At 56.0% G+C, this 15810-nt stretch overlaps 1 protein-coding gene and 1 non-coding gene across 4 annotated transcripts in view; both read left to right on the top strand.

Moving 5' to 3' along the window:
• The window catches only part of Gse1 (Gse1 coiled-coil protein), a 343505-nt gene that overhangs the window by 46492 nt on the left and 281203 nt on the right, over positions 1–15810 (top strand). The gene's annotated exons all lie outside the window — the stretch shown is intronic.
• Positions 6503–6621, top strand: LOC130864189 (5S ribosomal RNA). The gene has a single exon (XR_009055891.1). It is a non-coding gene; the product is annotated as a 5S ribosomal RNA (ribosomal RNA).

Raw genomic sequence — 15810 nt, 5'->3', positions numbered from 1 at the left:
GGTCCTGATGGTGGTGACTTCAAGCCACACTTGCAAGAATCCCTTGTGCTGTGAGGACACGCACCCTCTTTCCTCCTGTGTGTGTCCCTCGAGTGTTCTTTCTCTTGTTTGCTTTGTGGCTTTAGGCAAGTCACCAGACATCTCTGGTCTCTTTCCTCTGTGTTAAAGAGCAATCCTTTCTTACTAGTGTTGGGACCTCTTTGAGCCCCTCCTGTGTCTGTGGAATGTTGTAGGTTCCTGAGCATCTCAGCTTCTTGGGAGGAGCAAGTGAGCAGTTAGGAAATGCCAGCATCTGTACTATCAGGGATGTCCTGGGCTTGCAAATGGAGGACAGGGAAGCGGGTGTAGCTGTGTGAGGGGTGACCTGAGAAACAGGCCTGTGGCTAGTCCTGACCCTGATTTACAGAACCCTGGAATCCAGCCAGGAATGAAGTATCCCTAAACTGATGACTCCGATTGCCCTTGAACCTGAGAGGAGACGGGAGAGGCTGAAGATGCCAGCCCCACCCCCCTTCGCAGCTGCCTTGGAGGCCTGGAGCCTGGCGTCAAGACCGGGGAGGCCTCAGAGCCACTGCAAATCTGGCCCAGCTGGGGGATTAGAGGCATCTGGCTCGGTTACACCAGAGAAACAAAGGCGGCTGCAGCCTTTATCTAGGGGAGGTGGGAGCTGCCCTTGGGCCTGTGGGGACCTAGACAAACCTAGGCCCTGGCCTCCCAGATGGTTCCCTAAACCCCAGGTCGCCAAGAGGTGACCACACATCCCTGGAAGGAGGCGTGCTGGTATCTCTGAGGCAGAGAGAGGTGGGGACAGGGTGGGGCCTCTGCTAGCAGCTGGCCCTGCTGGAAGAACGGGGTGCTCCCCCACTCGAGCCAGGAAACACCCAATAAAACAGTCTTCACCCGCCCTCCTGATTGCAAAGGGCGTGGCCTTGGAAGAGGAGGGGCGTGGTCCTGCTGCTGCCTAGACCAAGGCCATGGGGTGGGGTGGGGTTCTGGGCGTGGGCAGCCCCCTGGCCCTCTCCCAGACCACGCCCCAGCCACGCCCCTTCCCCAGCGCGGTGCCAGGCGTTGAGGCGCCGCCGGTGCGCGGCTAGCTGGAGCCAGGCGCTGACCTTATTAGCGCGGGGCAGCTGCTTGTGAGGCACATCTGGCGGCGCTGGCCTGGCGCTACCTTCCAGGAATGCTGGCAGCATCTGGGGCTGCTCCTGGGGCCGCCGGCGCCCCCTCCGGCGCCGGCCCGGGCCGTGGCCCCCGGATTTCCCGGCCCCTCCCGGCTCCTCCTGGCCTGGGGCCTGCCTGGGGCTGGGCCTGCAAGAGGACCACTCAGACTGGATGCTACGAACCCCACATTGTGAATACCACAGCAGAGAGTGGGGAAACTGAGGCCTGGGAGGGACGCAGTGCCGGGGGGGAGGGGGGACGGGGAGGAGGAGAGCGGGGCAAGCTTCCATAGCTCATCGTCACCCACATGTCTGTTATGAGTGTCCCTAAGGGGATTTGTTCCGGTCCAGGGCAGAGCAATGATGAAGGGAAGAAGCATGGTCCACACCCGCCAGCCCCACCAGGGACTCTGGAGGCCACCATCTGTGTTCCTGGCCCAGACCCTGTTCCTTCCGAGCTGTATGACAGGGTCCTGTGACCTCACTCTGCCCAGACCCTGTCCCTTGCTAGCTATGTGACCTGGTTCTGTGACCTCACCACCCAGGGCCTTGAAGCATCATTCCTTAAGCAGCCTGATTGGAGGAGCAACCTCCAGGAGGGAATGAGTCCAACAGAGCAGCTTACAAGCTTGACAGGAGGGGCTCCACGGCCACTTGTGGAAGCTGCCGACTTTTGGGCAGGCAGGGAAGGCAAGACTGGCTACTAGGAGTTATGAAGAAGGGCAGCATTTCAGAGACCCCACCAGGGCCTGGACTTGGTCAGGTGGTCCCACAGCTCTTAGTTCCCAAAACCCTGTACCTCTTCGAACTTTGGGATGGGACATCTAAACCCTGGAAGGTTCAAGCGGAGAGTTTCAGCAGAACCTCAGGCAAGGGTGGGCTTTCAGCCCAGAGACAGTGAGGGAACATCTACCCTGTAGCCTTTCCCAAGGAGGCCTGGGCTAAATCCCCCACTCTCCTAGGGGATCCTGGAGTGTATCTGACCCTCTCCCAAGTTTTTCTGGAGACTGCTTGAGAGAGCAGTCACTGGGCCCCCGGAAGAGAGGGCAAAAACCTCGGCCCAGGTTGAAGGAGAGTAGAGGGGTCACCCCTTCACATTGTACGGCTGACTCGGAGGAAGGGAGTTGGAGAGAACACTGGGAGTTCCAGTGTATGCCTGTAGGGGTAGGGATGTTGTTTGGGAAGTACTAGGGAGCCATCAAAAGTGATGAAGAGTAGAATGGGGGCCAGCGGTCTGTCTGCTTTTCCAGTCTAGAGGGTAGCAGTGCCTGCTGGTTACTCAAAGGCATGGGCAGATCAAATAATCTAGAGGTCAGAATTCTTGCCCTGAGTGGACAATAGGGAACTGGCTAGGGCTACCTGGCCAAGGAGAGTTGGTGGGTGGTGTGAGAGAGGGCCCCAGGAGCATTCCTTGCCAGGCCTGGGTCCAGGGGACACTGGCTCACAGTGCCGTCCCTCACAAGGCCTCCCGCCAGCATCTGCTGCCTGCTTCCTCCCACCCCCAGCCGTTGTTTGTTTTTCTTCCAGAACATTCGCCTCCCACCCAGGCAGGCATCCAAGGGTGGTGTTCCGGAGACACCCACCCTCCACACGTTGATGTCTCTGCAACTTGGGGATGGGGGGTGTCAGCCCTAGCTGTGCTCTGCGAAGGGAATGCAAAACAGGGGGAGTCTGTGTCCCCAGCCGTCCTGGTTGTTCTGTCCCATTCTGTCCCCAGCTGCACCTATTCCCCTTTGTCCTGTGGAGGAGCCATAACGATGTGGTCAACCTAGAGCAGGGGAGGCCTCAGGCAACAGTCCGCTGTCCCTGGTAGCCAAGTGCAGGTCAGGCTGGGTCTGCAGCAGGACAAGCATCAGATCCCAGCTGACATCATCCACCCCACTGGTGACCACTGGCCCCTTCCCCTCCTCTCATCTTCAGGCTGTTAGCATCTCTCAGGTAGCTTCTCTGGACTACAGCTGGCTTTTATTTATTGATTGATGTGTGTGTGTGTGTGTGTGTGTGTGTGTGTGTGTGTGGTGTTTGCATGTGGTCCTCTTTGGGTATTGGTCCTCAGACAATGTCTACCTTGGTTTTATGAGATGGTCTCACTGGGATTGGGGATTTACCAGTTTTAGACCAGGCTAGCTGGTCAGCAAGCCCCAGGGATCCCATTGCCTCTCCTCTCCACTGCTGGGATCCTAAGTATATGCTACTGTGCTTGGCCCTTTCCATGGATGGGGTCTGGGACTGACCTCAGTCCCTCGTGCTGGCACAGTAGATACTTCATTGACGGAACCATTTCCTCAGCCCCTGCAGCAGGCTGTTCGGAGCATTTGGCGGCTGTGGTAGCTGTGTGTGGAGGACATGTGCTGCCCCTTGGAAACCCACGGCAGCAGCCCCACGGTGCATGGCAGTTCCTGTGGCAGTCAGTAGGTCCCTGTCTGCCTCCCCCATGGTTCTCAGGAACTGGTGTGGATACATCTCGCTGGTGTGACAGCTTTCCCCTGTGTCTGTGCTTCCTTTCCCGGCCTGAGGAAAGGTTCCCCAGCAATGCCAGAGCCCCAGCCACACTGGGCAGGACTCTGTATGTATAGAAGCCATGGCAGCGTATCTCTTTCCCCTGCCTGTGTGGGGCTGCCATGTGAACCTCCCCTACCCATGCTCTTGCCTCAGCCTCACACACTGGGGCCAAGAAACTTCAAGGTCTTGCAGGACTTGGATCTCAGTGTGGGCTGGCCTGAGGCTCCAGTGTGAGCCAGGCTGGGTATGGCATCCATAATGGAGGGTCCCTGATATCTCTGGATAGAGGTGACAACAGGTGTCATGTGACCAAACAATGCAGTGTCTGGGAGTGGACTATGGAACCCTGCTGTCTGAACGATGATGTCAGCCCTCTTGCTGTGCTGTGATCCTTGTATTTCCCAACTTAGTTTGACTGACCTGTGTCCCAGGGAGGAGAGCGCTAGTCTCTGTTATTTTACAGACACTGAGTCTCAGTGAGGACAGAAGTTCTAGAGTGGGTGTGACAGGTCAATGGAATATGTCACCTCTCGGATGTAGTGGACCAGGAGGCTCTGACCCCTCTCTGACTGGTGGGAGGGGCCTATCAAGTAAGTGACTTAAAGTCCCATGCAGGTGCATGAGCTTTCTATTGCTGATGTAACAAAGGCTACCATGTTGGGGACCCAGGACCATGCACTTGATAATCTTTCACTTCTGGAAGCACCCAGAGGTCCTGCTGGGCTAGAGCCGTGGTGTGGACAGGGCTGGGGATCCAGAACGTGGGCCCTTGTTCCCTTTCAAAGCTTCTAGAGGCTGATTTTGAGGGTCGCAGGAAGACAGCAGGGCTATGCCACGTGGGGAGGGGAAGAGTTGTCCCTTTGCTCTCAGAGATGCAGTGTTCCTGTGTGACCATATAGAGGCCCTTGCTTGTGGTCACATGTCACCCTGGGGTGCTTCCATTGGCCCCAGTGCAGTAGGCAGAGCTGGGGTGGAATAGACAGGCACAGAACTGATCCGTGTCTCCACAGACATGCACATACAGGTGTGGGGCACAGGGCAGGTGGGAATGTCCCAGCAGGAATGGCGACTCCCATCAGCCTAGGCCCTTGATCTCCATAGGGTGGCTATTCACACTGTGTGGTTTTGTCAAGTCCAGAGCCTCAGCTCTTAACCTTCTAGAAGCCTTCGGTCTGAAAGGAAACACCAGGTTGCTAGGGTCTATCTATCTCTGGCTACAGAAACAAGGGTGGCTGGGAGGGCTGGCTCTTCCTGACTGTCCTGTCCGTCATCAGCTAGAGTTGGGGGTGGGAGGAATCAGGCCCTGGACAGATTGGGGCTGCTCACCTACCACACAGAGTCCAGTGGCAGCGTGGTTCTGGTTTGGCCACATCTGTTGCAGGAAATGGGAGGAGGCCCACACTACCCAGCCTGCAGATAACAAGCTTATGGGGCAGACATCTTCAGGGTTTCACTGTTGGGTAAACTGAGTCATGGGGCATGCTGAGAGAAGAAAATGCCCCTTCCAAGATTCCAGGACACTGTCTGGAGGCCAGAGACCAGAAGAGAGCAGCGGGAGGTAGTTTAGTTGTGGGATATGGGGTGGTCTTAGAGACCACAGCCTAGGTCTGGGGGCTGAGCTCATCACTAAGTGGGGTGCACAGCCAGTCTCTAACTTCGCAAAGGATGGACACAAAAGACAGTCCCCTCTAGACTGGCAGTGAGGCATCCCCCTTCCTGGGCTCCTGCTTGATGAGAACACTGTCACGTGACCCTTGCTCTGTTATCTCCTCCTCTATCTTTGAAATCTGTCCCAGTTGAGGGCTCTTGTGTGCTGCTCATGGACAGACCAGTGAGGGTTGCTGAGGCCTGGCTAGCATCATTCAAGATAGGGAGCTCTTCCTATTGGGTGCGTAGGTGTCCTGTGCCACCCCAATTTTGTATGGCTGCACAGTGTGTGCTGGTACACATAGCCAGCTTTTGCCCCACAGACACTGCCCTGCCTCATAGCTGTGGCCTGCTCAAGCGCGCGCCTGTGCATACACACTCACTTCTGGCCTTTATAGATGGTTGAGTTTCCGCGTTCTAGCCTTCACTTCTTAAATCTATTTTATAATCTTTATATATGAAAGAACCTAAGTTGACATAGACTAGAGACCATCCGAAGAAAGCAGAAGCTAACCCCCTATAGGTGTGTGTGTGGGAAGAGGGAGTAATACCTCGGGGTAGCCTCTTCCATGCTGCAGTTCCAGATATAGACTCCAGGTGGCACCAAAACCCAACCTGCAGTTGTCTGGGCCTCATGGGGCCTGGTTGTGTATGAGAGTGGGGGCGGGGCGGGTGGGGTGGAGGGCTGTGTGTGTGTGACTGTGAGATGTACACAGGCCAGCATCCCATCTCTCTGGGAACATGGGGTGCCATGGAGAACCCCTTGTAGGATACCCCAGCTGCAGGGATTGCATGTGCCCGTGCACGGGGGGGGGGGGGGGGGGGGGCGCGCGCACACACACACACACACACACACACACAGGCATTCTCTGCAGGAGATGTGATTAACAGATACACAGGAGCAAGCGGTGATTTATATCCTGGTCACCTAATTACTCCCAGCCGTGGAGGAGGGAACTGTGGGGCTTGGGCCTGATATTCCCCAATCCCAACGGGGCCCAGAGGTGGGGACTCAGGCGCCAGGCTGCTCCACCCCTATCCTTCTTAGAGGCCCCAGATTCCAAGCAGCCTGGAGGGATGGGAGGCAGCCAGGGGTCCTGGGCTTGCAAACTTGCAAAGGGGACTTTCTGGGAAAAACCCAGAGGTGAGACCATCTCTGTATACCCCAGCCTCTGATAAGAATGAACGAGCTGGTCTACGGCCATACCACCCTGAACGCGCCCGATCTCGTCTGATCTCGGAAGCTAAGCAGGGTCGGGCCTGGATAGTACTTGGATGGGAGACCGCCTGGGAATACCGGGTGCTGTAGGCTTAAAAAAAATAATAAAAAAAATAAAAAAATTAAAAAAAGAATGAACGAGCTGGATTCGCTGGGCCCGCCCCTACCTCGAGGCTTCACAAGGCTGCTCTATCTCTAAACTAGGGAGCTAACTTAGTAGAGGGCCCCATTACGTCACTTTCCGCAGTCCTCAAGGCAGGGAGGCTGTGTGAGTGCTACCGTCCTCTTTGACGTCATAGTATACCCCATCCTCTGGCCTTTTGCACTCTCTTTTCCCACTGTGTAGAATGCAGTTCTCGCTCTTCCCAGAGCTGCTGCCACCCTGCTCCTTCAGGTCACCAAGGCACTTGTTACCACTATGGACTGTTGTGGCCTCTTGGCTCTGTTGTTCTTTCAGGCGGACCTCTGTGACCGCAGGTTTCCAATGTGCCTATGTCTACACTGTGTGTCCCACATGGGTAGCCCCTGCTTTTGTCTGCATGCAGTGTAAGGAGCATGCACAGGGGACATTTGTTCAAATGGACAGACAGATGGACATTGGGCAAATGAGCAGTGGCACCAAATGGGTGGAAAGAGGGAAGCTGTTGCTTCTGGTGAAGCCTAACTCACAGAAAGGAGCTGGGGATGGGATGAGCTCAGGCCCGAGTTCTGTCTTGGTTGGCTCCTATGGCTTCTTTCTGCCTCTGTCTCTTCCCCACCTTGACTCGGGTCCCTCTGTCCTGAACTAATACATTGTTCACAAGCCATCAACCAAGGACCTGCATGTACTGGGGTTCAGGAGTCTCTAGCTGGTGACCTCAGAACCCTGCACACCCCTCTCCTGGTCTGTCTTGATCTTAGAGAGGGCTCAGACCTGCTGGGGTTGATTCATAATCTCTGATGGAGACATGCAGCCAGAGCTGTGTGACATGTGGCCCCACACCAGAGGCTCTGCTGGCGGGCTTCTCCAGGGGAGCCTCCTTTCTCCAGCCTGTAGGGTTGAGGGTGAGCATAGTGTCAGGGGCCTCTTGTGGAGCCCTACAGCTCTCCCTAGCTGAGGTGTAGGGGGAGATCTTAGCCGTGGCCTTCACCTGCTAAGGATGCAAGGCAGGAAGGCCTGGACTCCGAGCCCTCTCCTGCTGCTGCTGCTGCTGCTGCTGCTGACCCTCCCTCCTCTTTCTCCTCCTCTTCCATCTCTCCACCTCCGTCCATCTCCCCTCCCATTTCCTATCTTCCTCCATCTCTTGACCCCCATCTCTTCCCATCTCCCTCATTTCTCCCATCTGCCTGTATTCCCCCTATGTATCCCCAGCTCCCCCATCTCTCCCTGTCTCCCTCCCCTCCCTGTCTCCCTCACCTCCCTGTCTCCTTCTCCATCTTTAATGTTCTCATCTAGAGAGATAAGACACAAGTATCTCTGGATCACTGTTGGCCTCGCTGTCTCTGTCTGTCTGTCTCTTTTTCTCTCTTTCTCTCTCACACACATGCACGTGCGTGCGTGCGCGCACACACACACTCACGCACGCACGCTCCCGCCTCCCTTTCCAGGCAGCTGTTCCTAATAGACTGTTAATGACGGTACAGTGGGTGGAAGGCAGCGTCCTGGGGGAGTTGCCATGATCTGTGTAATTGGCCTCAAAGGAGACAGAAGTGTCTAATATTTACACACCCGCATTAGTCCTTTGGGAACCTTGTCTTGGCTGGAACCATGCGGGGAATGCGCCAGCATTGTGTCGCGTCACCCCGTCCCTCGCTCGGAATGGCTTTAGTTAGGAATCCGCTTTTTTCTTTGGGTGCAGAGTCAGTGTCAGGAGTGGTCTGATCTGGTTGCCAGGCAGACAATGTCCCTTCCGGTTAGAGACCTCAGGGGTACTGGCAGGGGCGCTCAAGGAGAGAGTCAGAATAGCCAGCTCCTTGAGGTCTCTGGGTATCTGGATACAGCCGTGCCTGAAGCCCTTATGCCCATGCACTGAGTCAGCACGGCCCCTGTTTCACTTGGCTAGGAGGAGGCACAAATGGGAGGTACTGTCTTCCCCAGGCATGGGAGGGTCCCCACTAGCAGTGGCGTCCTCATGGCCAGTGGCTGGCTATACCATACCAAGGGGAGCATAACTGTGCCCATGGCTTAGAGTCTCCCCTTCACCAAGGTAACCCTTTCTGAGTCCCAGGGTCTGGAAGCCCCAAAGAACTTCCAAGCCCAGAAAGGGTGGGGCCAGGAAGAGGTAGGATTCAGGAGGGGGGCAGGACTTCAGGAGGCCTCTCTCCTCTGTTCCAAGGTTCCAAGTGAGAATCTTGCGACAATAAGAGAGGCAGAGCCCATTACCCTGCTGCACTCAGACCTCTGTTGACACCATCAAACCTTTCCCAGCCCCCCTCATCTAGTGTTAACAATGTCCCCTTTGCACACGTGGTCCAGCTCCAGCTGGGCAGCCACAGGGCACAGGGTGTCTCCAGCCTCCTATTGGGCTGGGCAGAGGTGGGAGGGCGAGGAGGAGCCCTGAGAAGTCTACTGGGCGCAGGGCAGGCTTCCCCCCTCCCTTGCCTCCTATGGAACTAGAGCCTGCCAGCACCTTCCTGTGTCTCTGATCATAAAAACAATATGTGCTGGCTCCTGTCGGCTTTATAATTCAGCACGCTCCCCTGTGTAGGGCTGGCATTTGTAAGAGCAGCTGTAAGTGAGGGGTTTTCTTTTTCTTTTTTTTCTTATTTCTATGACAGTCTTATTGCGATATAACTCACAGATCATGCAAGCCACCCACTCAGTGTCGCAGTCAGTGGTTGAGAATGTGCGCAACACTGTGTGGCCGTCACCCTCCAAACACCAGTCCTGTCTCCTTTAGTGCCTGTTTCCCATTCCTCCCTCCCCAGCCCTGGAAGCCATAGTCCCCTGTCTGCCTCTAGAGTCACCTGGGTGATCCCAGGGAGTTGCTGCCCTGCTGTGTGCGGACCTAAGTCTGGCTTCTGCCACTGCATTGAGTGTGCAGGGGTCACCCACATGGTAACCATCACCCATCAGTGCTTCGTTCCTTCCGTGACTCAGTAGTATTCCACAGTATGACCTGCCCAGTTTGCTTTTCCACCCAGCCTGTTGCGGGTGGGGGTGGCATTTCCATGTGGGCTGTTTTGAGTGACATATCTGGGAGCTGCCTGCGTAGACGTCTGTGTGGCTATGCGGATGTCTCCTCCTCTCTGACACATGCCCAGGAACGGCCTGTCCCAAAGTGTCTCTTGGGACACTTCCCAGCGGTCAATCCTAGCCATTCCTTATGGTCGTCTCTCTGAAGGGCTACACAGCCTGTCCCTTCAAGGAAGGACGTTTGTCTGTTTCATCTGCCATCCCCTCTCAGTCACCAATACAGTCAGTACTCAGGAAACACGAGTGAGTAACCAGGCCCTGTAGCCAGCCTTGTTACCCCCTACACAGTAAGGTCGGTTCCTGCTGGATGTGGCACCTGTCACCTGAGCCAGCAAAACAGATGTTGCTGTTCTGTGTCACCGGGCTCAGCAGGTGCCAAGGTCTAAGGTCACCCAGCCAGAGGCAGCAGACAGGTCTGTCAACACAGGCGTACAAAGGCCAGAGAAGAAAAATCCTGACGGCCTGGGCCAGGCTGGTGTTGTCTGCTGGAACATCTGCAGACCTCCTTGATGACTTCTGTACCCAGAAGGCACAGGGATTCCCCAATGGCCTGGCATGCACACTGTCCATCTTCCCTGGCCTGGCTCCCTGTCTTCATCCTTCTGGTATATGTATGGGGTGGTGGGTTCACCCTTGTGGCTTCTGCAGGGCCCTACTCTGCCCTCTGGACTTGGAGTCGTTCCCTCAGAGGCCAGTGAACCAGGCCATCAGACATGGGTCAGAACTGCCATTAACTCTGTTTTAGAGGAGATGCCAAAGCCTAGAGAGATGGGTGTCCTCATCTGAGCCACACACACTGAGTGACTAAAGCAGGATTCAAACCTTTCCTTTTTTAAGGTAGGGCCTTCTGGAACCCAAGCAGGCCTCAGTATGTAGCTAAGAATGACCTTGTTCCTAATCCCCCTGCTTCCACCTCCCGAGTATTGGAATTTCACACACCTGTTTGTGTGTGCTGAGAATGGAATTCAGGGCCTCATGTGTGCTGGACAGACACTGCCTGATGAGCCACACCCCAACCCCTAGCATTCATTGTTAGTATTCATCCTTCAAGGTGTGAAGCTCTAGAATGTTCTCTTCTCCATCACTTAGAGAGTTGTCATGGAAACTAGCCCCCAGGTTCTTTCTGGTTTGAGATCAGCCTTGGTCTTTTTTACCCCTCAACTCCTTGGGCAAATTCTAAGCCCGCCCGAAGATTCCAAGGCTCTGGGGAGCTCAGTTGGAGAAGACTGTCAGTTGTAGGCCAAGGGTCCCCAGATGACCTGAAGGTTGTGGTGGGTGTGGGATAGGAGGAGCTCACGGAGCTGCTGTAGAGGCCTTTAGAACAGCAGCTCAAGCCTCCTGAATGAGTCCCACAGCCTGTGTCGCAGCTACAACCCCTCTCCTTCCCAAGTGACAGATGTAACTGGAGACCAAGTGGTGGAAGGGCCCCATAGTCCTTGCATGCTGCCTGCACCTTCAACTCCGTGCTTGGCCCATGTGGGCCTCAGTCATTGTGGCCTGTGACCATGACGTGGGCTCCCAGGCCACATCCTTTGCAGATGCTGCTCAGCGGGGTGAGGTGAAAACCTAGCCTCAGCCCCCAGATGCTCCCTGCTACAGTTAAGCGTCTCCAGGCAGAGGCCTGCCTTCGCCAGCAGACTGTACCAGGCACTGCGGAAGCCATGGCGGGCGAGCGTATGGCGGGCATATGCTGTGGGAACATGCTGCCCATGGAGAGGCACGTGGTGAAGGAAGTGAGCCCGTGGGGCTTGCCTGTTCTGAACACCCCTCTGCTTTCCTTCCTGTAGGGTCACCTGGTCCCCATCTGGGAAACTCCTGGTGTACTGGGGCCTCAGGGTTGACAGGATGTGCCCAGCTAAATGTCACTGTTCCTTGTGGGCAGCAGAACCTCAGCCTTCCATGACGATAGGACCAGGATGGACTCAGGGGATCAGGGCTGCCGCCTCCTCTACTGTCTGTCTGCAGCACCTACTAGGTGCTCTATTTCAGGCAGTGTGGACAGATTGGGGACAGGGGGATGGCCACAAGGCTGAGCAGCCAATGGTGTGTAGTTGCCACTAGAGGGCGTCCAGGCTGCGAGAACTCTGTGGAAGGGTTCCTCTTGCTGGAAGAGTCCCAGAGTCTTGTGTGGGAAGGAGCAGGCAGGGAGGGTGCTTCCTGCTGAGGGGTCTGTTGAGCACAGGCCTACAGTGAGCTGAGGCCAGCTGCCTGGGGCTCTGGTGACCAAGGACGATCGTTACAGTGTAGGCTAGAGTAAGCATAGGCCAGATTTCCAAGGGGATGGGGGCAGGGGGAGTGGAGATGCAGGCATGATTTGTGGGTGCTCCTGGACCACCACCTCTGCACTATAACCAGCCAGGCCTGAGCTAACCACCCCAGGATTAGGTGCACATTGTATCTTCCGTATGTTCTGGGGCTCAGAGAAGGCAGACAACTGGCTTGAGTCACAGGGAGCGAGAGGTTGCCCTGGGTGCCCATTGAGGCTCCCCCTTCCCAACCCTGAGAACTCATCTTTCTTCTCCAGGGAAACCCTGTCTGGGCTGCTTGTCCCAACACCACTTTCAGCTCAGGTCCCTACAGATGGAACTCTCTTTTAGCCTCCGAGGCTTAGCCCTGTGCACAGTGGGTACTTAGTGTATTCTGCTGCCCTCAGCATGGCTGCTGCATAGGGAAGGGTACCCAGGTCCTCGGAGTTGGGGGTTTGAGTCACGTGGTTCAGGACTACAGTTCTTAATTGTTGCCAGCAAGGGAAGCCATGCCTTGAGGTCACCCCATCCACGCTTGGTCCCCACCTATCTGTTCTGACCCCAAGTCAGTCACCCACTAGGGGACAGGAGTAACTGCTTCTGAGGTGACAGGACAGGTGGATGGGTCAGGCGCTATGGTCAGAGAATCTGGAACTGTGGGCCTGTTTGGAAGCCAGAGAGACAGCCTGATTGACAGTCCTGGTGGTGGGATGGGCCTAATGGGGAAACTGGCCTGGAGGAGGTGGGGGATGGGCCTGTCTGGGCCTTGGCCCTGGCTCTAGAGCTTCAGGACACACACTGTGACCTTGTCATACATGTGGCTGCCAAGACCAAGGGAGGGAACTATCTGGTCGCAGCTGGAGGTAGAGAGACATCTGGCCTGTTCTGCTCATCAGACTATGCCATGAGCTGAGTCCTGTGTCCCCTGTTAACCTCAGGTTGGGGTGAGGAGACGACAGGGGCTGCCTGCCCCTGCTGCAGCTCTCCAAGGCCCTGCTGCCTCAGAGCCGACACCAAACAGATGGGCTGGGAGTGGGAGACGCTGCAACAGTTGGTGCTGCCAGCTCCCAGCTCCCAGCTCAGCGGGAGTGAGAAGCGGGATGGAGCGAGTGGCAGAAGCCCAGCCTGCTGTCAGCACCTCCTGAGGGCCTCTCAGCCCCTGCCTGCTGCATGGGAGACCTGAGAGCCGACCACCAATGCCTGCCTCGGGAGGCTTGAAGGCCTAGCGTGGTGCATGCTAATGGGTTGAGGCCCACTGGCCCAAGGACAGTCCTCCTAGCCTTGATCTCCCCCTGACCAGCATGGTGTCGACACTGATTTTCCATCTTGTGTGATCTCAGGCAAGCCTCTTAGCCTCTCTGTGCCTTGCTTCTCCCCTCCCCCACAAAAGTAGGAGAGCAATACTAACCTTGCAAATACCCCGGGACTGCAGGGGCCTGTCCTGATGGAAGCACTCAAGGGTAGAGTGTGGCGGGGAAAGGGCAATGCAGGCTTTGCCCGGGAGACACAGCATCTCTGGGGACCAAGGATAGGTGGCTTCATAAAAAGAAATAGCCCACTGCTGGGTTCACCTTTACATGGTCCAATGTTCCTCATCTTCCGTAGTATTACCTCCACGCAGCCTGGAAGCCGCAGAGATGCTGTGTACTTCCTGGCAGAGCTCCCCAGTTCAACAAGGCCTCTGTGTGGTCACCACAGGGCACTTGCCTACCCAGCCGGATGCTCAGCCTCACAGCCCACCCGTGCCCCTCACTCTCGCCCTCCTCTGGCCTCAGGACATGTTCACACCAACTGATAAAGGTTTCTTTCGGGCTGGAGAGATGGCTCAGTGGTTAAGAGCATTGCCTGCTCTTCCAAAGGTCCTGAGTTCAATTCCCAGCAACCACATCGTGGCTCACAACCATCTGTAATGAGGTCTGGTGCCCTCTTCTGGCCTGCAGACATACACACAGGCAGAATATTGTATGCATAATAAAAAAATAAAATATTAAAAAAAAAAAAAGGTTTCTTTCTCCAGAGCTGCTGGCCAGCAGTGGCCGACCACCAGCCACCTGTGTCCCTGAGAGTTTATTTAATTTTTTATGACTGTTTGTGGTGCTAGGAATTGAAGCCAGGGCTTTGCTGTGCTAGGCAAGGGCTCTGCTCAGAAAACACGCAACGCAAGCCTCAGATCTGGGTCCCACTGCTGAGCTTCAAGTACCTTGTACCCGTGGGTGGCTGGCGGGCTGCTGTGTTGGATAGTGCTGATCTGGAACATTCTGTTGGGTTTTCTGCTGGCTGGCTCTGCTCTTTCAGTTGGGCATGTTGGTCTTTGAATTGTTGCGGCAGGACGTGAGGAGGTCAGCGAGACAAGGCAGGTGGTTTCTGTGCTAGTCTTGGAGTTTGAGGAGAAGAACATTCTGGAACAATCTGTGTTGGGAGCTTATTTTGTTGCATTTTGTCAAATCTCAGACGCAGAGCATCTGACATGAGGAGGGCGGGTTTCTGTGCATTTGTGAATCGGTTAGTATGTCTGAAAAGCTGTGAGAAGCGGCATCTCACTTAGGCATCTTGTCCTCCTCCAAAGAAGACGGGCCTGAAGTCAGGGGACTCTACACTGGTCGTCATTTCCCTAAAGCATCGGAAGTTATCATTTTCCACCCCAGCTGGGCAGGGTGGCCATGGGTGTGAGTGCCTGGGGAACCCTGGACACTTCTCTCCCTCCTGTACCCCCTTTTCTTAGGTACAGAATAGCTGTGAATGTCTCAGCTGAGGAGCAGGGCGCCACATCCGTGGGGTACCTGGGAGGCCTGGCCAGGAGAGGGACTTACTCAGCTCCATGGAAGAAGGGCGGACAGAGATGGGTCCTAAGCCTGCTCCCCGGTCTCCAAGGGACTCCACTCTACTTACCTAAAGTGGGCTAGATGTGGCAGGAGCAGGGCCCTTGATGTGACCAACAGGTTCCTGCCACAGTGACTTTGCAGCTGGGCACCGGATTCTTGAATGGTGAGAAGCTGGCAAGGTTCCTTCGTGGCTTCCTCGTGGGTCTTCCTGGGTCACATTCAGGATGTGACACCTGGCAGCCTGGGTCTCTCCTGAGCCTCTAAAAGGGAGGTTGATGAACCTGCTTATCTTATTCCCCAGAGTGGCTTTGCCGCTACCACTGTTGTCCCATAGGTACAGAAGTAGGCTGGGCACCTTGGACTCCAAGTATGGAGGGACCCTTCCACCAACCCTTTCTCAAGGAGGCAGCCCCAGGCTGACCCTGGAGACAAAGGCAAAGATATTGGGGCCACTTGGATGAGTGCCCCGTGGTATCCCCACACTGTCCTCCAAGCACCTGCCCCTTCATTAGTACTCACGAGCCTGAGCCCCAACCCCACATGGCCTGCGCCCCAGCTGCCTGGTTCTCTCCCAGGGGAGCCCACGCCTGCTGTTCTGTGCTCCCTCAATTCCAGCCAGCTGGCTGCTGTGTTGTTGCCATGGTGATCTTTGAGCATGTCAATGGGTGCTGGTTCCCTTCATCTCTATAGGCCACGGCCTCTTGCGGGAGGCCCTTGGGTTGCCAGGCAGACAGGGAGCCGTCAGAGGGTCCAAAGGCCCTGGAGCCCAGGCTAACTCTTGATTTGTGCTGGGGGCTGCCAGGGCTCAGGGCCAAGAATGTGGGGCAGGTGGCCAAGTTGCGGCCTTGGTGGCTTGGCCAGAGAGCAGTGAGCAGCAAGCAGCAACTGGGGACAGGGTGCCTGGGGCACCTAGGGTATCCCAGGGGACTCCAGGGCCCTCTTCTGAGCAGTCTCACTGTGAGCTATGCCACGCCGTACTGTGAGCTGCACCTTTGCTCTGCTGTGTTCTCTGTCCTGCCCAGCTGTTGTGCACCCCTCC

Source organism: Chionomys nivalis, chromosome 21, assembly GCF_950005125.1.
Source record: "Chionomys nivalis chromosome 21, mChiNiv1.1, whole genome shotgun sequence".
NCBI classification, from domain to species: Eukaryota; Metazoa; Chordata; class Mammalia; order Rodentia; family Cricetidae; genus Chionomys; species Chionomys nivalis.
The sequence above is the reverse complement of the archived record's forward strand: the minus strand, read 5'-3'. Positions and strand labels throughout refer to the sequence as shown.